Source organism: Vanacampus margaritifer, chromosome 10 (genome assembly GCF_051991255.1).
Source record: "Vanacampus margaritifer isolate UIUO_Vmar chromosome 10, RoL_Vmar_1.0, whole genome shotgun sequence".
NCBI classification, from domain to species: domain Eukaryota; kingdom Metazoa; phylum Chordata; class Actinopteri; order Syngnathiformes; family Syngnathidae; genus Vanacampus; species Vanacampus margaritifer.
Window position 1 is genome coordinate 16,844,974 of NC_135441.1, and position 27,379 is coordinate 16,872,352.

The 27,379-nt window shown below is 39.3% G+C and overlaps 1 long non-coding RNA gene across 2 annotated transcripts; it reads right to left on the reverse strand.

The window, feature by feature from the left end:
* Nucleotides 1–8,273: 8,273 nt before the first annotated feature.
* On the reverse strand, nucleotides 8,274–21,021 carry LOC144058794 (uncharacterized). 2 transcript variants are annotated; one of them, XR_013295483.1, is made up of 4 exons: nucleotides 20,765–21,021; nucleotides 15,316–15,415; nucleotides 14,657–14,761; nucleotides 8,274–12,844 (listed from the first exon to the last, which is right to left on the reverse strand). It is a non-coding gene; the product is annotated as an uncharacterized LOC144058794 (long non-coding RNA). The 2 variants fall into 2 exon arrangements; XR_013295484.1 differs by lacking the exon at nucleotides 15,316–15,415.
* Nucleotides 21,022–27,379: the final 6,358 nt, after the last annotated feature.

Sequence of the window (27,379 nt, forward strand, 5' to 3'; positions counted from 1 at the left end):
AGCATGAATTAAGTAGCAAAATCCATCTCAGGAGGCGGCCATTTTGTACTTGCTGTCGACTGAAAATGACATCACAGTTGCTTAGGCTCAGGTAACAACCAATGACGACTCAGCTTGCAAACATCACAGGTCCAATCTAAGAAAACAGGTGAGCCGTGATTGGTCATTGCTTGAGCAACTGTGATGTCATTTTCAGTCAACATCAAGTGGTAAAATGGCCGCCTCCTGAGATGGATAAAAACTGGTTGATTTTGCTGCTTGCTTGCACTAGTGTTGCACATCCAACATATTATTGTAAAGATTTATTTTTTTACTTAAACACATCCATCCATCCATCCATTTTCTTAACCGCTTGTCCTCACAAGGGTTGCGGGGAAGGGGGGGGGGGGGGGGGGTGCTGGAGTCTATCCCAGCTGGCTTCGGGCAGTAGGCGGGGTACACCCCGATTTGGCTGCCAGCCAATCCAGGTACTTAGATATAAATATATCTTTATTGATATCAATACATATATAGGCAAAACAATTTAAAATATGCTTTTATTAGATGGCAGAAGGTACAATAAACACAGCACAATTCGTCATGGCTTCCTTGTGAATGTATTGGTTTTATTTTCAATTAAAAAAGGTCCAGGTTTCACACTGAAGAAGTAAATTTTTGAGTAAATTATTCGAGTATTTTTTTGACATTTTTTGTTGGTGGTGTGCTGTAAGAATTTTTGAATGTAAGATAGGTATTTAGTGCCTAAAAAAAATAAATATATATATATATTTTTTTACAATGTTATTACAAACTGAACTGCTCCCGATGTTGGACATAACACAGTTGCACGCTGTTATGTTGTATTTTCAGTGTTGAAGACTGATAAGAAGTATACTAACAAATCTTCCCATACTATATTCCCATAATTCACCCTCTCACATACACTCACATGCTTATGGCATGGTATGGCATTGACTTAATAGACGATGACTGCTTAATCAATTTCATCACCTTATCAACAAAAGCGACCCGTAAAACGGTTGAAAGATTAGGAAACAAAGACAGTCAGTTTTGTTCGTAATCCCGAGGCAAAAGCTTCCACGAGCACAATTTGAGTGACACTCCAAGGGTCATCCCTCCAATGAGACCTTGACATTTAGAGCCTAACTATATTTGCACTCAAACTACAGTTAATGAATATCATTAACCTCATTCAAACACAACAATGGGGAAACGCGTCCTTGCTGAGAGGAGAGGAGAAGCCCGAGCGACGAGTCGGGCGACGAATGCTTTCAAGCCGGTTGCTACAGTCGTGTTTCTTATGAGAACGGTATTAAATTGTCAGAGGGGGCTAATTAATTTGCAAGGAAGTGCTGATGGCGTGAGAGGGAAATAATGAAGCACATGAGAAGCAGTGTGATAAATGTGTGCAAACTTATTCTTTTTATTCTTGGAGCACGGGCAGGTGCTGGAGAGATGTTAAAATCCTCCGTGGCCCTTGATTCAAATTTAGACCAGATTTGTTGCCCAACAGTCTTGGTAGCAGACACACTGACAGTCATTCAACGTTTTCACATCCCTTCTCTCCCCTCAGACGCTGAAATTATGCAGCGAGGGTGTTGCAACAGCATCCGTGACGGCGTTTCCACACTTACAAAGTATCAGTGCTTGTTTGCTCTTTTCTCTTTTTTTTTCTTTCTTTCCACCAAGACGATTTGCATGGGGAATATAACGCTCACATTTCGCCTTTATCGCAAGCTGTTGCTTGGTGCTTCTACATGGGGAAGCGACTTGGACAAGTGCAACATACATCAGACGGCAGTTGGATTGCTGCAAAGGTTTTACAGTTGTGCCATTAAATCAAAGGGTTTTATTGGGCAGAGATGAATTTGCTGCTATTTCAGATGAACAGAAGCAAGGACATTTTATGATTGCTCGTAGCAGAATGGAACCAAATTTCTACATCATATAATTTCCCAATTACGGAATCCATGAATGCATGAATCTATAATTCACGGAGATGGTTGGATAAATTATGATTGCTAGTGGTCTTTGCTATATCTATGTTGACTTACGACTAGGGATCTTCAATACCACTTTTTTTCCCCGTATGCGTATTCACTTATATTCTTTTGATGTATATTTCATTTAACATAACGACAACAAATTGTGAACCTTTCTTTCTGATGCAGATGCTGATATGCCAATACGTCATTCTGCCTCAATATAGCGCCATCTACTGCTGAGGAAGACTTTTTGTGGCCAGTATTGGCAGCAGAGCAATTCTTATCGAGTGGAGCTTACCTTGATTAACTCTCTGAGTTAGTTTAACACTAAATAAATCACCTCCAACATTGACCTCAATTTAAATCAGAAAGTGTTAAAAATACACATTGGGGGTTAAAATCAACTCTGAAGGATTTAACACCAAAATTTAACACAACAATTTTTTTGCTGTGAATGGATATAACAATCTTAGATTCTCAAAACAGGAGGATGAGAAGCTCGATCATACGGGAGGGATTCAGTGTCATGCCGCTACTCCTCCACATTGAGAAGAACCAGTTGAAGTGGCTCGGGCATCTGGTTCCTGGACGCCTCCCTGGAGAGGTGTTCCGGGCATGTCTCACCGGCGGGAGGCCCCGTGGACGACCTAGGACACACTGGAGGGATTATGTCTCTCCCCTGGACTGGGAACGCCTTGGGATCCCATTGGAGGAGCTGGTTGAAGTGGCTGGGGAGAGAGAAGTCTGCAAAGGCTGTTGCCCCCGCGACCCAACCCCGGATAAGCAGTAGATGATGGATGGATGGATGGATGGATGGTAATTCTCAATTAACTGTCAAGTTTTACATGATCAATTTTGCACACAAAAAAACAAAAAACAAACTGAAAATATAAAAAAATAAAAAATACATTATTGGGTTTTATTACATTTTCAAGTTTGATTGCAAATTTCATTACATTTTCAAAAAATTATTACATCACAGCGTGCTACAAGGCCTCCCATACTCCATGTCACATTTAGTTTTTCTATCACAGCATATATTTTCTATTTCTCCAACAACCTTAGCACACCCGCAGGCCCCCGAACACCTCATTATAATATATCCCACTGAAAGTGAATCCAAAATGATGTGAAATAGCAATTCCACCCGTGACATGTTTCAATCACGTTTGAAATGGGCTGTAAGACGGAGCAAAGAAATGAGGTGCCAGTCAAACACAGCGTGGATCCAATTCTAAGTGACAAAATGGGTTGTCAATAATGACCTTTTTGAAAGATGTCATGTTCAGGTGGCGTGACCTCTGCCAAGCACAGCAGGACAAACTCACATGTTGGGTGGGAGCAAGGAGAGTATTGAAATGAGCAGTAATGAAAAGCTTGCGGGGGGGCGGGGCTTCACTGTGAAGAGGTCACAGCCACTTGTTTGGTGCAAAAAATGGTTTAAGAACTACGTCTGCCGTGCGGCTCAGTCTAGACTAGCACCCTGGGTTCTTCACATTTGGTTTCCCCGGGCGCCTCTCTGTCGCCGAATGTCTTGGCCTGCTGTCCCTCCTTTTCAAAAGACGGACGGATAAACAGCCAATGCGACAAAAAAAGAGCCGTCTTTTGTGGGGGGAAGAGGAGGAAAGGGCAGGTTGGTTGACTCTGCCAGCCGTGCCCACCCCCTTTGGCGAAGCACTTAGGACAGCAAGCAAAGCAGAAACCACAACAACAGACAGAGTAGGCGGTTTCATGCTAAGTCAAAGAGGGTTAAGAAAGAATGTTATGCAGTCACTTCATGGTAAATACATACCGCAATATAATATCTTTATTATATAAACCATTATTACTACAGGTAGTCCTCTAGTTACAAACATTCACCGATGTATGACTGATGTCCTTAAATGCCGTATTTTGCTTGCAAGTTAATATTTGTGAGTGCGCGCCCATCATACATTATAGTACAGTACTGTAAAAAATATCTAATATTAAAATATATTTTTTAATGTAATTTATGTACTAGATAGACAGTATATTCTGTATATAGATTTTTTTAATTATATATTTTTTAAATAATTTCCGCGTGGATAAAGAATCAGCTAAGAAGACGAACACTTTTTTTTCTAACTTTATTGCAATCTAAAGAACAAACATGGATTTGCATGTATCGAAACAACATGAAAAAGACGAACAAGTGACGATGGCGGCTGATTCAAGTACAACACCGCTCGTTGAACCTGGGAATATAGAAGCAAAATATTTTCCTTCAAAAGCATAAGCAAGCTAAGGAGGCTGCGCAAAACGACTACGACGCGGCTTTCCGCCATTGTTGTTGACAGACTGATGGTTCGCGGAAATTGGCGCATAGGTCATCACGGGAGGAGTAACCTCAGTGTCCAGACGGAAGCGTACGGGGCATGTTTTGAAATCTTCGAAAGTGATCGGTTTCAAGCTCCGAAACAGCGCCATCGTGTGGACGAACGGCCTAAAGAAAGAAACTTGTCAGGGTACATTGAAACTGGCCTAAATACACCAACACTGATTGACAAGACGAGGCACACCTGGGCAAGACACATGAGGCAGGGGGGACTGATTGGTTGACACACGAGGAAGGTCAGGCAAACACAGGTGGATCACATAAAGCTTGACGAGACAAGAGAAGGACACAGGGACAAAAGAAACAAAATACAGATTACACAGACAAAAGACAAACAACAAAACAAAACAAATCAAACCCAAACCACAACACATCTAAAAAAAATAGTTTATTATTTATCATTTGCTCCCAAAAACATATAAACATGTTCTATTTTAAGAATTACCATGCTCCCAAAGACGTATTAATACGGGTTTTATGTTTTTTTTTTTTTTTTTAATGCTATAGCATACAGAAAGCTTTGACGCAGCCTCTGAACTGAAAATAATTTATGAAGCAATGGTAGTTTTTACAAAAACGGCCAGCAGGTGGCAGCAGAGTATAAGAGATAAACCAGGGCCATGTTGCAAAAAGGTTCTTTTCCCTAGTGTTTTAAGCAGATTTGTGAATAATGATGAAACTTAGTTCTATTCAAATGCTAATTGCTGTTAAATGGAAACAGATAGAAATATACTTTTCCTGATGAAAGAAGAGACTCTAATCTTTATTTTAGTAGGTTTCATGTCTTTTTAGCAATAGAACACAATATTCTGTGGGCCTTGCAAAATCAGTCAAAATCCAGTATAACAGCCGGGAGTGAAGGGGCTTGCTTCAGTGAAAATGGCTGCGAGCGAATGAGTTAGGGAATGGCGAGTACCAATAACAGGTATTGGTATCAGGCCGAAACCCGGTCTTCGTTTAAGAAACAAACGTTCCTAAAGGCCTGCTTGGATGAGTCTGAAAGTGACCTCAAGCCCATTAAACTTCTTTATGATGAACTACAACAGAGGCGGTGAACCATGTCGTCTCCTGTTCTCCTTTCTGGATGCTCAGATGTTGGACTTCATTAAAGCCATTCACACCAGTGATAATGGATGGGCCGAGACCGGACTACTGTATGTGCTTTCATAAATCCCCGCCCTCCATTAACCAAAATTGGAAGTCTTCCCACCACACGCTCCATAAACACGATGGACATGCTGCACTAAAAAAATAAAAAAGGCAACATTTGTCTTCATTTACGGGTTAGTGATCCCAAAAGTGAGCTATTCCAACAAACTGCCATTAGTTGTGTTACGTTGAGCTTTCTCCCTTCAACCTGTCATGAACAACCAGAGGGGACGTCTATTCAGGGACTCCCTCATTGCACTCGCTCTTCCTCTTCACGCGTTATTGTCTCAAACACGCCTCACACGCTGAATTTCCAAGCGGAGGTCCTCCTAATTCTCATTTGCCACAGAGTCCCCGGGGTGAGCGGGTCTGTTAGGTACTTCATGGGCCCGCGGCAGGGCTCGTTCAACATGCCAGAGAACTCACCGAAAAAAACAGCAGGATGTCGGAGATTACACCAAGGCATGGAGTCAAATGCGGGCATGCTTCCTCCGAAGACACGAGACTTAGCAGCTATGGTCAATCTGAAGTTAAGATCTATGAAATATATTTAAAAAGCAATTTCCATTCATTACATTTTAAAATAATATCATAATCATTACTACTACTAGTACTACTAAACAACAACAACAATAATAATAATAATAACTCCATGACTGTTATGAATGTGTTTTGGGTTGGGTCATTGTGTTGTTATGATGTTGATGTCAGTTGCTATGCAGTCACTATGTCCCATATAATTCTTTTTTTTGAGAGAGAGCTCAGTATTGTTCATTCAGTAATTTTACAGATTCAATATGTCATCATCATTGCTCGCTCACTCTTTTTGTGTGTGCGCGTTATGATTCCAATCTATTGGTCACTCTTATTTTGTCTAGTAACCCTTATTTTGTAGTTGCTATGCAGTTTCTATGTCCCTTGTGATGGTGATAGTGTCAGTTGCTATGCAGTTTGCTCCGGTCCTGTAATTGTCACTTTTAGTTCCTGTATTAGGTTTTGTATTTGTGTCTCTAATTTTGGCTAGTCACTAGGGCTGCCAAGGTTAGTCACGACGATGTCGATGATCAAAATCGCAAAATCGTGCCAACGATTAATATTAATAGACGACAAGTCGTTTATGTATTTATTTGGCGATTTGTTTTTCTATCCAAACTGCCTCATCTCGCGCTTCTTCCGCTGGCTGGATGCTACGTCTGTGTTGCAGATGCACAGTAGTGGTCATCCAGGTTGTCAGTTGCTATGTCCCTTGTGATGATGATGATGTATTTGCCACTCTTATTTTGTAGTCAGTTGTAATATAGTTGCTATGTCCCTCGTGATTATATTTTTAGTTGCTATGCAGTCACAACGTCCCCATGATGACGATGACGTATTTGTCACTCTTATTTAAGCTTTTTTTTTGTTACTAGGCAGTTGCTATGTCCCTTGTGATGATGTTGTCAGTTGCTACGCAGTTGCTAATTCCTGTAATTGTCACTATTAGTTCCATTGCACTCAGTTCCTTTATTTAGGCTCTGTATTTGAGACTCTTATTTTGTCATATCAGCCTTTATTTTGTCATACAGAATAGTGCATTGCCCTAGTGAGAGGTTTCTTCCATGTGTCCTGCTTGCTACGGTTACTTTGTATTTTTGTACAAGATTCTCTGTTTCTCAAATCCTGTGATTTGTCTGCGTTTGGGTCCTAATTCCAAACTCCCTGTGACAAGGACAGAGAACGATAAAAATAATAATAACAGCAGTTAAAATTGAATAGAAGAAAGATAATTGCATTGATACATATTAGACGTACATATACACACCCACGCAAGAGATAAATACAGGGTGGCGTAATTGTAGTTTCAGAATAGGGAATAAACATATTTCTCTGGTGCTAAATTGGAGAGTTCCTGGCTGCAATTTCTGATGTGTGTCATGTCCGCTTGACACCCAGATGGATTGAAAGGATGGCTGATCATACAAGGGCACAGCGGAATTCTCGGAACCCCTGGCGGCAGCTTTCATCCATCATGTCTCTCACGAGACTAAAGAACATACTGTATAGGTGACTTACTAAACACAGCTTCACATAAAACAAAAGGCTACTCAACGATGCATGAGATTTACTCATGGGAATCGAACCTTATACAATTCGTCCATTTTGAACATGATTGAAGTTATATAATGTGTTTGGCCAGTCACAAACATTGCACTCAACTTTTTGTTGGGCTCAATTGACATCAAACATGGTATGAAATTACTCTGAATAATAAAGATAGTGAATAAAAAAAACTGCTCTTTTTGGGGGGTGGAATACCGGTTATCGGTAATTTGATTTTTTTTCTTTTTTTTTCTGGAGAGCTCAGTATTGTTCATTCGGTAATTTTACCGATTTGACATGTCATCATCATTGCTGTCTCTTTTTTTTTCTTCTTTTTTTTTTGTATGTGGGTGAGTATGCGTGTGTGCGTGTGAGTGTGTATTCATTAGTTCACCTAAAACTTATTAAAAAATCCCATACCGTTCACCGAAACCGAACACTTCCAGCCAGAGTTGTGAGGCCGTCAGGAGACCCGAGGAAGGACCAAAGAAAGGAAAGGAAAGGAAAGTGAAATCCAGCACCGACCGGGCCACCAACCAGAGTCCTTCACCAACCCCAGAGACATCTAAATTCCGGTAATTTGATTCTTAGGAATCGTTTGTTTTGCTTTCTTGGCAATCCAGTTCAAAAGATTTCCAACAGAAGCACTCTGAAGTTTGATATATTTCACCTGACAAGATTATACTGGTGCCACTCACCAAAATGTTAATTTTGTATTTTCCTATTCTATGAAGATAAGATGATAAGAAATCAATGATAATAAAATCAATAGTATAATTTCCATTAATTTATTTATTAGAATCAATAATGAAATCAAGCAATTTTTGCTCAAATGCTTCTTAAAGAAATGCATTCATGACGATACTGCTGAATAACACATCACGCCCTATCGTAGCAACGCCCACATTTCCCAGGGGATGTAAACAATACAGGGGATGACATCAGAGCAATCTAATTAGATGCTAAGTAAGTGCTATGACATCATATCCAAAGTAGTGGCTCTCTGTTCACGTTTGATCAATAATAGACATCGAAAGAGGTCATCCCAGGGTTGCTATGACAATGACACAGGCGCTATTTTCCTGACAATAAACACAGTAATAAAATGTTTAATGGGTCAATCCTTAAGTGAATGTAAGTGAAAAGTGGGCTGGCTGATCCTTCAATCCATCTTTATAGACACCGCGTCTCTAAATGTGTCCTTCCGATCAATGTTTACATCCTTAGCGCACCTCTTCTTATCCGCCAACCATTCAGGTTCCCGCAGGCGGCATGATTGACAGGGCCTCCCTTCGTCCCCCGTTGCCACGGTGACAGCCAAAATCCTCTTTCTCCGTCCTCGTATTGATGATTGAGGAAGAGAGAGTGAGAGAAAGGCGGGCAAGGTGATTTTTTTTTTTCATGACAAATGAGACAAGTGCCACGGAAACAATGCACTCAACACGATGTACTCTGTGCCTGAAGGCTGTCGAGTACTTAAAGAGCACGCTGGTACCTTTGGAGCATGACTGACTCACTGTCGGCCTTCCTGCGGGATGTTTGAGCACCTATTTCTTGCTACATGACATTTCCATGCTAGCTTCAGTAGTGATTTGCCAGGCCACATGCAGATAAAATCTATCTATTTCATGCTGCATGCATAATACGAGTCTGGTGTCAAACCAGTGGTTTTTATTAAATGTTCCCATGTTTCTCATCTGACTGAAATCATTCGACAGTCTTAACGTTCCAAATATTCAGCGCGTGGCTAACATTAGTTTTCACATTAAAAAAAAGAGGACATTTGTCACCTAAAAGGACTCCGTTTGTTCCCAATGAGATGTTCAGCAAAGAAATTCAAATTGTACATTAAAAATTAAAAATGTTCAGCTCATCCAAGAGAGAATTACAGAGAGAAATATTTTCAACGTTATACCATATTTTTCACAATAACATTTCCAAATTTGCCAAAATAAAATGCCTACAGTAAGACATATTCCATAATATTCCCTTCTCCTACCCATTTTTTTTTTTTTTTTTAATTTCTCAAAAATTCTCAAATAAAGAGATTTTTACATAACAAGCACATTTCTTGACCGGTTCAAACAGTTCCAACATTAAAATTTTCATCTGAATATCAACAGAATTAGTCCCGTTCCCAAAAGTCCTTAAATTTTCAAAATAACATCACAAATTTAGCGATAAGACTTTATTCTAGACGTGTAACCATGAATCAGCAACTAATCAGTTATCAAATTAATTGATAATCAGTTCATCATTTTAGAGGCCTTGTTTACTTTAAATTTGTCCACTGCAAAAACGAAAATCTTAAGTAAGATATAATTTCTTAAATTCGACCTAAATTTGCTTATTTTGCTTTGAAGTTATTTTTTACTTAAAACAAGATTGTCAGACACGATCACTGTGCTTATTTTAAGACATTTATTACTTCATTATTTTATTTGATCAAACAGTCTTGGCATTGAATGTTAACAGTCAGTTTTAAGTACAGTGAGGCTTAAAACAAGCTTTTTTCCACATTTTAAGATGACAACTAACCAACATTAAAGGCCCTGAACTGGGGTTTCACAAGTTGAATTTTCTTATTTTAAGATATTGTATAATCTAGTAATAAGATAAATCGGTAAAATGCAAGCATGAAAACAATCAGACAAAAGTGCAATATTGCTTGAGTGGTTCATTTCGTCATATTTACTAAACTCATTTTTCCTTTCTCCCGTACCAGCTCAGTGGTAGAGTGCCTACCTTCAGACTTGGAGCTTGAGGGTTCAATCCTTGGCTGGGTCATACCAAAGACAATAAAAATGGGAGCTGTTTACCTCCTCTGCTTGACACGTAGGCTAAGTTGGCCAAATGTAAATAATAATTATGTAAAAAAATAAAATAAATAAATAAATCCTATTTATTACAGCTTGAAAAAAAAAAAGTCAATATTACTTGTTTTTAGTCTAAAGATACTATTTTTCAAGACCGCTGTGGTTGATATGGGCCTAGTATTGGGGGGTGCTGGAGCCTATCCCAGCTGGCTTGGGGCAGTAGGCGGGGTACACCCTGAACTGGATGCCAGACAATCGCAGGGGCTTAGTATTATTTTCTTATTTTTCGAAATCTTACAGGTAAATTTAAGTTTAAAAAAAATGGTTCTGTTCGCAGATCATTTTGCTTATTTGAAGTAATAATTTTCTTATTTTACTATATTTTTTTCTTAAATTTTCTGTCATCTTTTTTGCAGTGTCCAAATTATGATTTCAACCTCTCAACAGTAAAATAAATTGCCCCAAATCATCCATGAAAGCAGATTAACTAAATTTGTGTTTTATATTTTTTTGCACGCATCTCCTTTTACTTTGAAAAACAATTTTTTGCAGATTTTCTGATGGATGTTACTGACCAAACCAGAAACTGACTCATCATGAAATTATGTTTTCATTTTGAAATAACATCCAGGATGGAATTTGGAATGGACGTGTTTCTTTTAACGATTCATCGTTTCATAAACATCTCGGGAATCTGCTTTATTTGGTTGCGAATCGCATTTCAGTCCGTCGTGTTCTCTCTTGTCACTACGCATCAGCGCTAACAGTTCATTGTTAACACCGACAGCGCCCTCGAACCAAACGGGCCAGCGGCAAGCGAGACGGATGACATCATCCATTGTGCATGCCGCCAATCCGGTCAGGCTCCCGTGCGCTAATGAAGAGCCCCGGACATGATTAGCTGGAGTATCATGACATCATGTTTCCGCCAGTCTCCCTACGGAGGCATGACATCATCCCGGCTGAGTCAACTTATTAGAATCGCTAATATCTAATAATCTGTCTGCTCGGCGGCTCGTAAAGATTGTGAGTGCAAGCGTGCTTCCAAAAGAGTGATCGCGGTCTGATGAATCATTTGCGGAGCACGTGCGCACACCTGGAATTTCTTGAAAACAGCTGTTTTGCTGTAAGGCCAAGGATATCAAGGATATCAACATCACTTGGAGCCATTTTTTGCATTGTTGTTGTTGAGGCATCATGGCTCATTTAAATACTCTAAATTGCCAATATGTGTGGAAGGTTGTTTGTTTATGCTGTTTATGCTGTATGCAGCCCACGTACGCATTCCAATGAACTTTGCCTCATTGCAAGTCGTTTAATTCAGACTTGACACTTTTTCGGTTTCAGCGTGTAGACTGCACAAGTACGTGATTTTATGTTGCCATGGTAATGACAGAGCTTCAGGACAGAAGCCAAATACAGAGCGGTAACATTATCGATCGAGACATTTTCTTCTTCATTGACTTCAAATGGAATCTATCTATTGAAACCTTGAGCATTTTTTGTTACATAATAACAGTATGACATTTGGTCGTGGTCACACAATCGCTGCGCTTTGTATTATACTGCACAGTTGTACCTCGACATACAAGTTGTTGTTTTTTTTAGATACAAAGTCATTGCTTGGCCAATTTTTGTCTTGGGTTTTGAGCAAAACTTTTAGCTTCTTATTGCCACTCCCACTTGAGGTCTACAAAGATACAGATATTTTTTCTGTTATGTATTTAACTAAGATACAAAACATTCTGTAAAGAAAGTTTATATGCTAAAACAAAATGCAATTGATGAGCTAGTATTTTATTTATTTATTTTTTACATCTAGGCACATATTCTCCATCCTCCTCCAAGCATGTCCAATATTACAGCAATATACCGAGTCTTCTTTGTGGATTAATCTTGTGAATATTGTACTGCCCCCTGGTGGCCCGGTGGGCAGCACAATATCATTGAGCACTTAAGAATAAAATTATGATGCATAAATTGTTTTATTTTTCTATGCAAGTACAATATGGTACTGTTATGTACTATTTTTTTCTCAAACATTGGAACGGATTAATGGCATTTCAATTCATTTCAATGAGAAAGATGATTTGAGATACAAGTGTTTTGAGTTATGGTCAGAAGTCAAGGGGCCACTGTATTAGCAAACTGGATAGTCCACTAAGGACCGCAAATAACATTTAAATGTATCACAATATTGTGCTGAAACAAATTTTGCCCGAAGCAGAAAATTCTCGCTCTGTCAAACATGATTGCGTTGTCATAAAATGTACCTTCTCAGAGTTGGTGTACGGTGGAGTCCCTCCAACGTGACAGAGACCTTTAAGGGAAATTTGTGCTCTAACCTTTCCTCGCTGCCTCCTTGCTTCCCGTCCTTTGCCTAATTTAACAAGAGACGACTCTCTGCTTCTATTCTCCTGTTCACACCGGCCCTTGGCTCGCCCCCGTTGACAGGCTCTCTGTGGACACACACACACACACACACACGGCATCATCGCAATCCGAGAATAATGGAGTTTGACATCACCTCATCGGGCATAAGCCACACAGTGCCCACACACTCCAGTAAAGAATGTAATCAGAGGCAGTGGAGCCTATCGACTTCCTGGGGTTACCTCACTCCCCCGCGGGTGCCTTACACAAGGCCACCAACTCAGTAGCCCCAGAGGGTCACCCGACCCCACACTCAGTTCCGGGCATGAACCCTCAGCAAATGTGAAGGTGATGTTTAAAGTGAAATTAGAAAAAAAGTGCCTCACAGGTGCTTGCTGGCCCTTCGTCCAATTAATTAAATCACTTCTCATTAAGTACTTTCCACACTTTTGTCCTTCCTGTGAAGAAGCAGACAGACGTGATATAAGAAGCCAGCGATGCATTCACATGTGTTGGTGAACGTTGCTTTAGTCATATTGGACAGAACACATGTTAAGTAGTACACTGAGATGGACACACCTAACAAAAAATGAAAAAGGAGAAGTTGGTCTCCACAATGGATGTAAATAGATGTATGGATCGATAAATTACCCCAGCACTAGTGGTGGGAATCTTTGAATGTCTCGCGATTCGATTCCGATTTTTGGGTCTGCGATTCGATTCAGAATCGATTTTCGATTGAGAATGATTTCTGATTCAAATGATTTTTGCTTCAATCTATAGATGTGCAAGGAATCGTAATGATCTACTCCAGTCTGACTTAGTTTTAATTAGTGCGCTACTTGCGGCACTTTTATCACTCAAAAAAACGTCTCCACGCTGCAAAAAAAAAACAACTTTTATTGGAATAACTTGATCATGACTTTTTCCTTCTACTCTCTAATGTGGCTACAACTTAACAGTGTATCATACCGTGTGGAACCACACTGCCCCTAAGTGGCCAAATCAGGTACAACATACTAGTACAACTGGTACATTCTTCCATGTTTAATGTGTAAATCCTAACCCTAAGTAAGACGTTTTGTTGAATATTCCCATAAAAAAAAAAAAGTTTAAAAATCGATTCGGCCGCATATTGAATCGCTTCGAGAATTGCGCGCTGTAATATTGCGATATATTGCCGAATCGATTTTTTCTAACACCCCAAATCACAACCAAGACAGAATATCAGTCAGGTTCCAAAAAATGTAACTGACCAAAGGGCAATTCCGTAACGGCAGCAGACGGGCAAATCCAAAGTACGGTATAGTCCCTAAATTAGCCTTTTGGAAGACGAGAAGCCAAAAACACGTGATTTACAATGAAGCTACTTAAACGTCAAATGTCAATGCGGGCTAGTAAAATCGACTCGTTGACTAATTGGTTCAACCCCAAATGGATCATCCATGGATGATGGATAACCGGGCAAATTCGGACAGACAGATAATACATAGATAGATAGTTATATAGAGGAGTGCAGCAATGCTTTAAGTCATGGACATCTGTAGGGGGAATTGAGTGGTTGCATAATCCTTGAAGGACTATACATTATGCAACAAGAGTCACTGAGAATGCTAACATGACTCACGGACAGGGTTACTTTGCATTTGTGTGTGCGTGTTAACTGTAAACAATCCTGTGGCTTATGTTACTGTTTACTTTTTAATATGTGACAAACTTCAGCCTTCATTTTAACAGTAACTTAAGCCAGAAGAGTCACATGACCTGAAATTGGCTAGAGACCAGTCCAGGGTGTACCTAGCCTCTCGCCCAAAGTCAGCCAGCACCCTAATGAGGACAAGCGTTGTAAAAAATAAATAAATAGATTGAGTCACATTTCAGCTGATCAAGTGACTTACTCAAGTCCTGACACGAATGTCATTTTCTATATTTCTGCCTCTTCCCTCACTCGCTCCTCTCGGAGTCTTCAACCCTCGTCTGACACGACTTCTCAACCGGAGACTCTGCAGGGAATCACACCAGACAGCAGAGGCAGCGGTTAGGAAAGCAAATGAGGGAAAGTTTGTTGAGTGGAGGCTGAGAGGCAAACATCTACACTAATGCTGTTATACAGTATGCACACACTGCACTTTTTTTTTTTTTTACCCTGAACAACAAAATTCACCTTTTTGGCAAAATGATAAGGTTCTCGTTTCCTATCTTTGGGGAAATGCACTTTTTCCTTGACAATCGCACCATGTTTTTGTGGTTCAAAAAAAAAATTATACTAAAAAGCTGATAAAGAGCTGCAATATTTCAGTTGCAGAACATTGGTAGAAAAAGTCGGCGACTAAACTTTTTGCATCACGATGACATGTCTGTATTTATCTGCGTCTTGCTACCCGTGATGCAGCAAATGTATTTCCAGGCAGCAGCATCAAGGTGGTTTGTTGTTTGATAAGCATCTCCACAGGTCTTATGACAGGTTTCCTAGCAACAGGTTTTGTGTGAGGGCCTGTATGATCCTTCTGTTTTTTTTCAACCCTCTAATTATTTTTGATGGAAGGAAAGGTCTTACCTGGTTAATAGTTTTGAGATTGCCAGCTATCATGGAGGCTAGCATTAGCCACCTACAGACATCCGATCATCTAAGACAGGGGTCGGCGATCTGTTCTTTTCTGTCGAAAGAGCCATTTTAGGCCAAATTAATGACAAAAAAATCTGTCTGGAGCCGCAAAACATTTAAACAGAGTGTTTGTCTACTGATACATATAACATTTTTCATGGCATTTTTAGATTTTCTGTCAAATTTCTGACATTTTTATCGACATAATACGGTCATTTTTTGCCTTTCTTCTTTCTTGTTATGGCTAGTTTTTGACACCTTTTCCATTTGTCAATTTTTATGATCACTTTTTTAACATTTTCTTTCCTCCATTTTCTTGAATCATTTTTCTGACTATTTTGCTGACATTTTATGGTAATTTTCAGGATTTTTTTCTTTTGTTTTGGGAAATATTATAGTTACTTTTCAAATGTTTTCCTTTCTGCCTTTTTCCTTCAATTTTCAAATTTTTGTTTTGCAATTTATGGTAATTTTCTACTTTTCCTCTTCCTTTTTGGACATTTAATGGTCACTTTTTGCACATTTTAAAGGTTGTTTCTAAAACTTTTTTTTAATCAACCTTTCATCTCTCTTTCTCTCACAACTCAAAAATTTGGACTCTGACATTTTTTTTATATTCTTTTTTTTTTTTTTAAAAATCAAAATCATTAATTCGTTTTAATTGGAATGTTTTCGCAAAAAACATATAATAATAATAATAAATAAATATATATATATATATATATACAGTGTATATATATATATATATATATATATATATATATATATATATATATATATATATATATATATATATATATATATATATATATATATATATATATATATTTATTTATTTATTTATTTATAGGGTCTCTTGAAAATGTGGGTCCGTAACGTAAACCCCGTGATACACGGGTGTTCACTTTAATGAGACAACATTTCTGTTTTGTTATCATGATTCTACAGTGAATTGAAAAATCCTATTTTTAATGATGCAGTGTGTGAGATAAGGTGCATGAGTCAGGTATTGTAGGCCCAGTGTAGGAAGAACAAGGAAGATGTGCCTATGCATAAGAGAACGCCTTTGTAACCAGCAAAAGACTTGGACGGACTCAATACCCAGTTGGTTATATAACAGCATAGATCTCATCATAACCGTATAGAAAACATACAAGTATGTGGATGACGCACAGAGGGTGATGCTTCACATCACGGGGATTTATTTTTCTTTGAAAATTCTGCACCCACCGTTAAACCCACACACCAATCGTTCCGAACCGCTTATCTAAAAAACTAGCGCAACCCACTCAACGTTGGCATGTGCGCATAGAGGATGCGGTGCAGGCCATCGCGTGTGTGCACGTGCATACAACACGTTGGCGAGAACACATGCATGATGTGTGAGCAAATGAAAACCACATCAGTTAGTGAGTTGTCAACCGGAACAAATAAAACGCTAGTCACAAAAGTTACACGTGTAATTCCCTTTGCAATGCGCTGAACAGCGGTGGCACTTTCTGGCATGCGCAGGATGCGGGGCGGCACAGGACAGCATTTTTGTAGGGCTGTAACAACAAATAACCTGGCGTTTGTATTGGGATTACGCTTTTTTGTAGAATCCTTTGTAAGGGTACGAGAAGAGATGCACGGTGACGCGCCACTGAGCATTAAGATCAATGCTAACGCAGTATTACGCTTTAGATTGAATCATCATAATGAACTGATTCTCGTGATTCAGTTCAGACAAAAGAACTGTTGATTGTTTTCCTTAACCCTGGAGAAGCCAAGAACCCTTTTCTTCTTTGGAAAATTATGAATTATACATTAAATGACTGCTATAAGTTCACTGAACACCAAAATATGTTTTTTTTTCTATTGTAACCCTTTTTTTTTAACTACCTCAGAGTTGCTAATTTATCAAAAATATATATATAAAACATACTCCGAGGCATTCTGCAACATGATATGAAATAGATTAACAAAAAAAAACACAATTTTACCATCTGATGGTTTGCTGAGAAGATGGTTTTGTTTGGATTGATTTCCAGCTCAACAAAACAGCATGTTTACAGCCATCTTGTCACCACCACTCTGGCTCATGTAAGTGCAATATTCATCCACTAGATGGCCCCATGCAGGGGTCAGAAGTGGCACTCTGGACTTTTAAAAGTTAAATTTGTAAAAAAAAAAAAGGTCTTTGTTATTTGAGTAGCAGAATTTATAGGGGCCAAATTTGACCCCGTGGGTTCTCCAGGGTTTAAACAGTGAACACAAGCTGGTTCATAACTAAACAAAATCCTAACTCTACTGAAAGTCCACACAAAATGGGGGTGCCAAAAGGGGGGTTTCACAAAGGGCGGCATTCAACCGATGACCGCCACTGCTGTAAAGTATGTGCTTGTTTGCATCTGTCCTTCCCAGTCTCCTCCTCACTTTTGTCTTTGGTACATGTCTGGTGTAGCAGACGGAGGCTGTATAGAAGCGAGGTGTCAGATTGGCCGCAAATCATGGAAGCTATTTAGTGATTGTTCACATCCGGAGCCAACTGGGAGCCAAACTGATTAAGCGATGTAGACACAACGGCGGCTGCTCACTTCTGTAAAGGGCTTGAAAAGCACACCCAGGGGATTATGAAGGGTGCTTGCACTAAATGTGGTTCCCAAAGCAGCTAGTATTTTTTATTTTTTTGGGCTGTCGTGATGAGCCAGCGTTTTTTTTTTTTTAGGTCTTCTCCAGAGATGAGAGAACATTTGAAGTGGGTGTCCCTTTGTTGCGTAACTACACAATGTCCTCATTCGGATCCAATCATGTGTTTTTTTTCTGGGAGGGATTAAAGGCATTTAGTATTGTTAATACATAAACAAACAAAAAGAAACACAATAGCAGAGAAGGCCTTGTTTCTTTTTAAAGATATGACTTGAGGATTGCATTTCGTTCTCTATTCCCCATTTTGCTTTGCATGCACTCATCAGCCAAACATTAGGTACAATTATACTCACCCACTACAAAAAAAAAAATGAAAAAAATAAATAAAAATAATAATAAAAAAATAAAATAAAATAAAATAAAAACATAAAAAATATATATATATATATATATATATATATATATATTTAAAAAAAAAAAGGAGAGCAATGATGATGACATGTCAAATCGTTAAAATTACCGAATGAACAATACTGAGCTCTCCAGGAAAAAAAAAAAAAAAAGGTACAATTATACTGCAATCTAATGAGCTCCAAGAAAGGCACTGTTGCAGGTGCACCTAAGGATATTGTATGGTCATTGAGGTCTCACTTGACTTTAATAGGCTGGCCCTAATTTAATCTAGTCACTCCATGTTGTCTTAATGAGTGGGAGAGCGCTGCCATTGCATCAGCTGTGCATCGCATGCAGCCAGATGGCCGCGCATTCCATGCCAACACTTTGGGCTGCATTTATAACGCAGCTTAGAGCGATGCCGCGACATTTAAATGCTTTTGAATACATTCCATACATTAAACGTGCAAATGAGGCTCAAGATAATGCACAGCTATATTTACGCTGACATTCCATCAGGGAAACCTCTCTCGCGTACCAAACACCTCTCACACTCCCAAAAATTCATACACATCAAAAATCCCATCACAAGAAAAACATGTTGCCAAGAAAATTCACACACACAAAAATACCTCTTACATTCAGCCCAAAAAAATCTCACACTCAGTATAAAAACTTACACACAGACTAGAGAGCCTCTCAAATAATTCTCACACACACACAAAAAAAAAAGAACACACACGCACGAAAATACCTTCATCACACACCCGAAAATATCTGAATAAATAAATAAATAAAATCTCCCATGCAAACCGGAAAACCTCAAATGGACCAAAAAAAAAAATCACTATCACCAAATAACCTCTCATCACGCACCTTCCCCCCCCCCCCCTTAAACGCTCACACATACATACTAGAAAGCCTTACACCTCAAAACCTCTCTCACAAAAAATTGCATAATCTCTGACTCAGCAATAAATAAATAAATAAATAAAATCTCCCATGTAAACCAGAAAACCTCACATGGACCAAAAACTATGACACTCAAACAAAAACAACTCCCAAACAACTCATACAAAAAAAATAATAATCACAATCACCAAATGACCTCTCATTACGCACCTTCTCCACCCCCCTAAACTCTCACACATACTAGAAAGCCTCACACCTAAAAAACACAAAAAACAAAAAATTTGCATAACACAACAAAACTCTAAAACATAACAAAAAATTCTCTCAACCAATCACCTCTCACATCCCAAAAACATCTCTCATACTCAAAACAGGCAAACAAACAAATAAACTCACGCTGATCAGAAAAACTCTCACAACAGAAAAGTCACAAAATAATGATTTAAAAAAAAAAACAACCTCACACACACATGAAGCTTTCATGGACCAAGAAAACACACATGCCTTAGAACAGAGGTCCCCAAACCTGGTCCTCAGGGACCGGTATCCAGCCTGTTTTCCATGCCTCCCACAGCCAACACAGGTGATTCATATCATCAGCTAATCAGCAATCTCTGGAGAAGGCTGATAACGATCTCCACCTGTGTTGGCTGTGGGAGGCATGGAAAACAGGCTGGATACCGGTCCCTGAGGACCTCTGCCCTAGAAGACCTCTCTCAGAAATAAAGGAAAAAAATCTCCCAGTCACCAAAAATACCTCTCAAATGCACCAAACACAAGCCAGAAAACCTCTCACACAATATAAAAAAAACTCACAACAAAAAACATATTTCACACAAAAAACCCTTAGAAACACCCAAAAAACTGTCACACTCACCCCAAAAAACTCATACTTCTTATAACCACACCATTTTTCGGGGGGAGTCAAAAAGGTCCCAGACAGGCCCGAGAAGTTATTTGATGAATGAGAGAGTATTTTTTTTTTGTAGAGAGAGGGGCAAATGCTATTTTTGGCTTATATGGCACAATAGATATTTGGAAGCACTCAATTAAACGGATTTGATGCCATCCCCTTTTTACTGCTGATGCTATGTATGATAAAAATGTACCACATTAAAAGGAAACCAGCCATGTCGTCTTCACCTCCTCTCTTTGTAATCTTGGCTAAGTGACATCACCTCTCATGCGGTACCACTCCATTTCCAAGGAAACTGCACATTCTAAGGGACTGTCACAGCGTTGTTCGGAGTTTATTTGCCCACACTGTTACTTACTTTCTAGACTGTTTATAGCTTTTCTCATGAATGTCGTCAGGTATACAAATGGTCTCTGGCTGTGCCAACACAAAGCCTGAGGGGAAATAGCCTGTGAAAACAGCATGGATCACTCCCTCTCCATCACAGCTCTACAAGCTGCTGCAGGCTTTTTTTTCTCTCTTCTATTCTCTCCATTACTCTCACTCTCTTACTTGCAGATGAATCGTCGCTCGTGCCGATCACAGTCATTCGATTCCTTCTGTCTTGGTTGCAGATGCTTGGGAGGCAGCTGTTTGCGCTGCGTCAGGGGGAAATATTCATCTCCAACACGTTCTGCTCTCTCTCCATGTGGTCCCGCATCAGCGAGTTGATAAGTGGCCCCCGTAGCCTTGTTCTCCCACTCTCGCTCATCCCGAGCGTGTCGTGCCTCTCGTTAACAAGCTTCTCGGCTAGGTGAGATTTATTCCGAGTGAAAACTGTGAGAGAAATATGAGGACAGTGAACACGTTTCCGTCATATTTTACACCACGTTAGGCTCAATCACACGAGTTCAAGAGAAAAATGTGTATCAAATGCAGTCGTGCAAGCCTACAGTGCTGCAAAAACACATCGAATCGCTGATTCGACCGTATTCCTTTAAATTCCCGATGGCCGTCGTAATGGGGTGATTATTAGGGTTCCCACAAAGAACATATTAGGACAAGAAAAGTAACTTCCGGTCACATGACTACTAAGTCTAATGAGCTCGTAATTAATTTTATTAAGTTAGTCAACAATTCTCTGTTTAATCTTAAATTGGTTCAACAATTCTATTTTTTAGAGTGTAGCCTGTAAACAAATACAGTGAAGCTCAGCTTCTAAAAAATTGGCGCAGTACAAATGAAACCTCCAGTGGCATTTAAAGTGCTTTTAAATAGGAAATTGGAAAAAAAAAATGTTGCACTTTGCTAAAAAGCTAAAGCAAAAATGATATTCATTGATTTCGATTTACATTACGCATTACAAAACAGTTTTCTTTGAATTTTGTTCCCTTATTGTAACAAATGTGAACCAAACCATGAAATTCTAACCAAAGTACATATAAAGTACCAAACTGTGATTTTTGTCATACAGTTACACACCTGGTTATTATGCACTTCCTGTATATGGTTTCTCTGGTCCCCTGAAGACAATAACAACAACAATGCGGCCCACGATGAAAACAAATTTGACACACAAACAGATGTGGCAGGTACAATGCGTTACACCTGTAGTTTAGCTGGCACTGACGAGTACTTCACGCCAAATGTTCTTTAAACCAGTGGTCCCCAACCACCAGGCCGCGACCCGGTACCGGGCCGTGGGTCATTTGGTACCGAAAGAAAAAAAATTGCATTATTTTTTTAGTTTTTTCGAAAATGATGTTTTATTTTGAAAAGTGGCCGGATTCTGTCTGTTACATCCGTCTCACTTGACAACTCTGTTGTTGGTGCGACGTTACGGACACCGTTAATAAAGTTGCACATGATTACACAGTAGATTTACGTTCATTATTATTATAGAGAAAATACCACAGTTTTTTTCTTGTCATTTTATTTTGTCTTTATCAGCTAAACCTTTAGATTGGGCCGTGAAAATATTGTCAGACATTAAACCGGTCCGTGGTACAGAAAAGGTTGGGGACCACTGCTTTAAACTACTTGGACAGCCCACCTTTAGTCGGTTACCTTCTCCACAGAGACGTGCTCAAACTGCCCTGCAGGGGAAAGTGTGCTTATTCTCGGCATATAAATGAGACACAGCTCGGCACTGCCTCGCTTTATCCACCATCGACAGCTTTGAAGCTCGAGCTTGAATATCAATACATCTGACATTTCTATAGGCCTTCCATTATCAAATCATAATTTAGTAATATTATCATTATAATAGCTAACGGCAGGGGAAGCCGTGTGGATCAGAGAGCCTGTGTGACAGTTCGTGTATTAGTCATGCAAAAGCTGACGTACGTGTGCAAGTAGCCTTTAATCTAAATAAACATAAATAAAATAATAAATTTAAAAAAAGAGAGCGCAATGATGATGACATTAAAATAAAATTACCAAATCAATACTGAGCTCTTAAAAAAAAAAAAAGCCTTTAATCATTAAGCGTGGCATCACACAGCATTTCACTAACAAACTAAATGCTTGATTTTAGAAAAACAGCCACTGTTTACTATGAGCAATAATCATAGGCCCACGATAAATATAAATATGTAGGTGACATAATGACATTTTCAGTTGTGTTTTCTGTCTATTTGCACAAAGTGTGTCGGAAACAATATTTTGTCTGTATCATATCCAATTAGCATGCACGCTCAAACAAATGGAACAAAAAAGACTATTTTGGATTAAAAGGAATATGCTTGCCAAATCTGCACAATCTTTTCATTGCTTGCTAATCTCACACCATCTCTTTATTTTATTCACACCCACAATGTTGGCATAGCAACCTTTTTTTTTCTTTTCTTTTTTTGTGAAATAATCATTTTGGATTCATATCCAGACTAGTTTGGCTGCTTCTGGTCACTCAAGAGGAAACGTGTGGGGTTTTTTTCATAGTAAAAAAAAAAATTGCTTCTCAATGATGTCTAGGACTCGGTGACATGATGTTAACGATTCATAATTAATGTGAAGTAAAAAAAAAAAAAAGAAAAAAAAGAAAAAGATCTGGGAAGGTCAAAAACATTGAATTTGAAGACAATGGCGCATAAAGTAGTCTTTGTTTCATTGCTGCTATTTATTATAACCAATGGAGCCTGACAGGAAGTTGAAGTGATGATCAGACCAGAGTGACCGCTTCGAAGTTAAAAAATGACTGCTGAAAAGAAATGGCCCTGACTGAATTGAAAGACATGGCAACTATACTATATTATATTTCTTCTTTTTCTAATACTAGCTCATTTCTTTTTCATGTGTTTACCCCCCCGACCCATTTATTGTTACCTCTCTTAATGTCCTTACATCTCTGAAAATCCTTTTAACAGACTTCAGGCTTCGTGCTGGTGCAGTTAATGGATGGTTGCGAAATGACTAGCGGCAGCGTATGGATGAAGGAGGGAGGAAAAGTGGCCTGCGTGGGCTTCTCTTTAGTGTGTTCGAAAAAAAAAAAATGGATAGGAGTGAAATCATATTACAGCCCTCTAGAAAAGCTCTGGGCACATCTTCATCCTCTACACTTTGGGAAAAGCTCTTTTGAAATGAGTTTTTGGGCACTAAAGCTATATGCATCGTTCAGTAGAAAGTGGAGCTGTTTGAAATGAACGGTATACTTTAAAAGCAAGCACAGACCTTTACAATGGTGTCCTATGAAGGCTAAGCTTTTCTATCGCCATTCTTTCCATGCGGTAAGCAAGTTGAGATTTCAGCCCTCCCTCCATCTCTCTGTCCTCCTTCCTCCCATCCTTTGTCCGCTCCACTCTCCGATCGCATCAGAGCTGGCCTCTTGCCTCCATCCCTGTCTGGGGTTTGATTTAATGGTCAAACAACAACTACGCAGCTCATCTTTAACTGCTGTCTGAGAAGGGTTGGAAGTCTCTGTAATCTTCCTAATTGATTTCTCCGGTCGGAATAAGATCCCAGGGAATAGTGTGGGTGCGCGAGATGGGGTGTTGCCTTTCGTTAATGAGGCTTCTTACGATACAGGGAAAGCAATTAAGAGGATTCCTTTTCCGAATGTGATGAAGCGTCAAGGCAGCTTTGAATAAGAGGGGGGGGGGGGGTTGAATAAATATCACATGCTCAGCCCCTGAAATGTTCCCTATCAAATGTATATGCAAATACAGTATGTTATCAACTAAGAGTCTACATCAGAAGAATTATGATAGTATACGAGAATGAGAAACATTATTTTTGTTTAGTACAAAGAACAGCCAACAACTACATTTATATAAACTCAAAAACACGATAAATTCTGATTTGAACAATGAAAATACACGAAAAAACATCCCAATTTAATTTCCATATACAGCATCTCACGAGTGCTATTCATGGCATCAGTTACGAGCTATAAATAAAGTAAATGAGTTTAATTTGTTCCGTGATCATGCTTGTAACTCAAAACACTCGCATCTCAAATCATTTACCCACTGAAAAGAGCACTCCATAATACTGCACTGTACGGACAAAACTTAAAAATGGCAATTAAATAGAATGTAACAAATTCAACAGTTTGTGCATGACGATTAATTAGTTGCATCTCTTCTACTCTCTCAGCGATGTGGCCAACAGGAGGCAGTATAACACAGTCAGTCACAGTCAAAGACAACTGAAGAAGAGTTTCACAACTACTGTGAGTGAATCACTTTAGCTGCATTAATATTTTACACATGCAGAGTGGCAAAAAAAAAAAAAAAATGAAGCGATGATTAGGCAGAATAAAGTTGCTTGAGTGCCCATTTTGCAGGTTGCAGTCACAGTATTATCTATCTATATATATATATATATATATATTTTTTAATATATATTATATTTTATATATTATTTATATATATTTATTTATATATATTTTACTATGAAATTTTAAAATGAAGAGGTGGCTTAAAAAAGTGTTATGCTAAGAAAAAAGTGACCTTGTATATATATATATATATATATATACCGTCTAAATTAGTATGCAACAAAAGTGCAGTATCTAAATCCCATTTGTGAAATAGAGTGGTGACGCAGTACATGAGGGGAGAGACTGTAAAAATGTGAGCCCCCTCAAGCTATTGTTCCGTTTTTACCGAACAGTGTTATCCCGTTCTTTTGTCATCTCTTAATTTCCACGCTCAAAGCCCAAATGGAAAGATTCTAAAAGGATCCTCCTTTGTATGGAGAAGCAAATGAATACCCCGCATTTCATCTTGGATGAAAATAGAAAAAGTTCATTTGTTTTGCCTGACAAGTTTCCTGATGGGAAGCAAATCTTGGTGAAGAAGACGGAGGAGAGAGGAGGAGGAGGAGGAGGAGGAGACGAGGCAGGCAGTGACAAGTCGTGTGCGTGGGCGGGAGATAAAGACGCAGAGGGAAGACATGGAAAGCATTATGTTCAATAATTTGATGGTATGTGGCTCTCCTGTAAGCTTGAATGAGCCCGTTTGCTGTCACCGTGAGAGGATGAATGTGGGCTTTAGCAGTGACAAAGCGCACACTCTGCCAATTAAAGCTCCACTTTAAGGTTTCCTTTTTCATTTATGCTGGATATTCCCGTGCAGAAGGGTGCATATTGCTCAGGGAATAAATGACAGATGGTGTTTTTATTATATATATTTATGGCGCACCACAAAACACTCCCTTATCGAGTACCCCAACAGGGGCACGTTTGCAATATTGTCATTTATAGCAACCCGATTTTTATAGATTGCAAGTGTGTATGAGTGCATGTGTGTGTACCTGCAGGCGTGGAGGTGTGCGGGAGAAGCGGCAGCTGAGTATGTGATCATCAGCCGTCCCACTGAGAGATATGCGGGTGTGAAATAGAGGCAGCACATGCCTCCAGCTTTTCTTAGAATTACCTTCACCCGGCTTCGTCTCCGCTTTTCAGTCTCTCTTTTGTAACTACAGCAACGGGGAAGCAGGCTGCTGAAATGACAAAACATCCGCTTTAAATGCACACAATCACTCATAAAAGGCACGTTAAACTCTTAACAGCTGATGATAACACATTTGGAAAAAGGATCAAGGTTTGTGCTTTTGTGTGATGAAGTGTTGCTCCTGGGATTGTGTTGGAGCATTTGAAGGAGGGAGGGAGAGAGAGAGAGAGAGAGAGAGAGAGAAAGAGAGAAAGAGAGAGAGAAAGCGAGAGAGTAAGAAAGAGAGCGAGAGAGAGAAAGTGTGAGAGAGAGAGGGAGGGAGAGAGAGAGCGAGAAAGAGAGAGAGAGAAAGAAAGAAAGAAAGAGAGAGAAAGGCGAGAAAGCGAGAGAGAGAAATAGAGAGAGAGAGAGAAAGAGAGAAAGAGAGAGAGAAAGCAAGAGAGTAAGAAAGAGAGCGAGAGAGAGAAAGTGTGAGAGAGAGAGGGAGGGAGAGAGAGAGCGAGAAAGAGAGAGAGAGAAAGAAAGAAAGAAAGAGAGAGAAAGGCGAGAAAGCGAGAGAGAGAGAGAGAGGGAGGGACGGAAGGAGGGAGAGAGCGAGAGAGAGACAGCGCAAGAGAGAGAAAGAGAGAGAAAGTGAGAAAGAGAGGGAGAGAGAAAGAGAGAAAGAAAGAAAGAAAGAAAGAAAGTCCTCTCCATCTCCATTTAAAAAAACGTACAGTTTCCCTTTCAGAATGCCAAGGTTCAACCACTCCAAACCCTTCTCAGTCATTGCAGTGTGAACTTAAACCTGTAAGTTCTCCCTCAGCAATATCATCCTCAATCCAATAAAAGGGACACTACACAATTTCCCGGTCTCGGTGATTGTCATCTACCGCTTCGATAAAGGTATCGCTCTTCCTTTCATTGATTCTTCATTTACAATGACTTAGGAGTGTTTCTCTACAAATGGCAGTCTAGCAATATTGTAAATCTTCTTTTATTACTATGATCAATCCCATTCAACATTTGCTGACAGACAACAAATCCGACCAAATCTCCACAGTGTATCTCAGTGTATTGTGCAAAGACTTGGTAGACAGGCTGGTGGGGTTTGTCGGCGCCTAAAACTGGTTTTCAAATTTTATACTTGATGTGGACGGATAGACTTTGTCATTGCTTTTACATAAATAAGCTTATTTATTCAAGACAGAGCCCCACTGAACAGGACCCAAAGCTTGTTGGCCATTTCTTTCTCCTTCCAAACACATTGTGGAGAGTGAGGGCTTTTTGGGAGGTGCAACCACTGCAGAGAGCA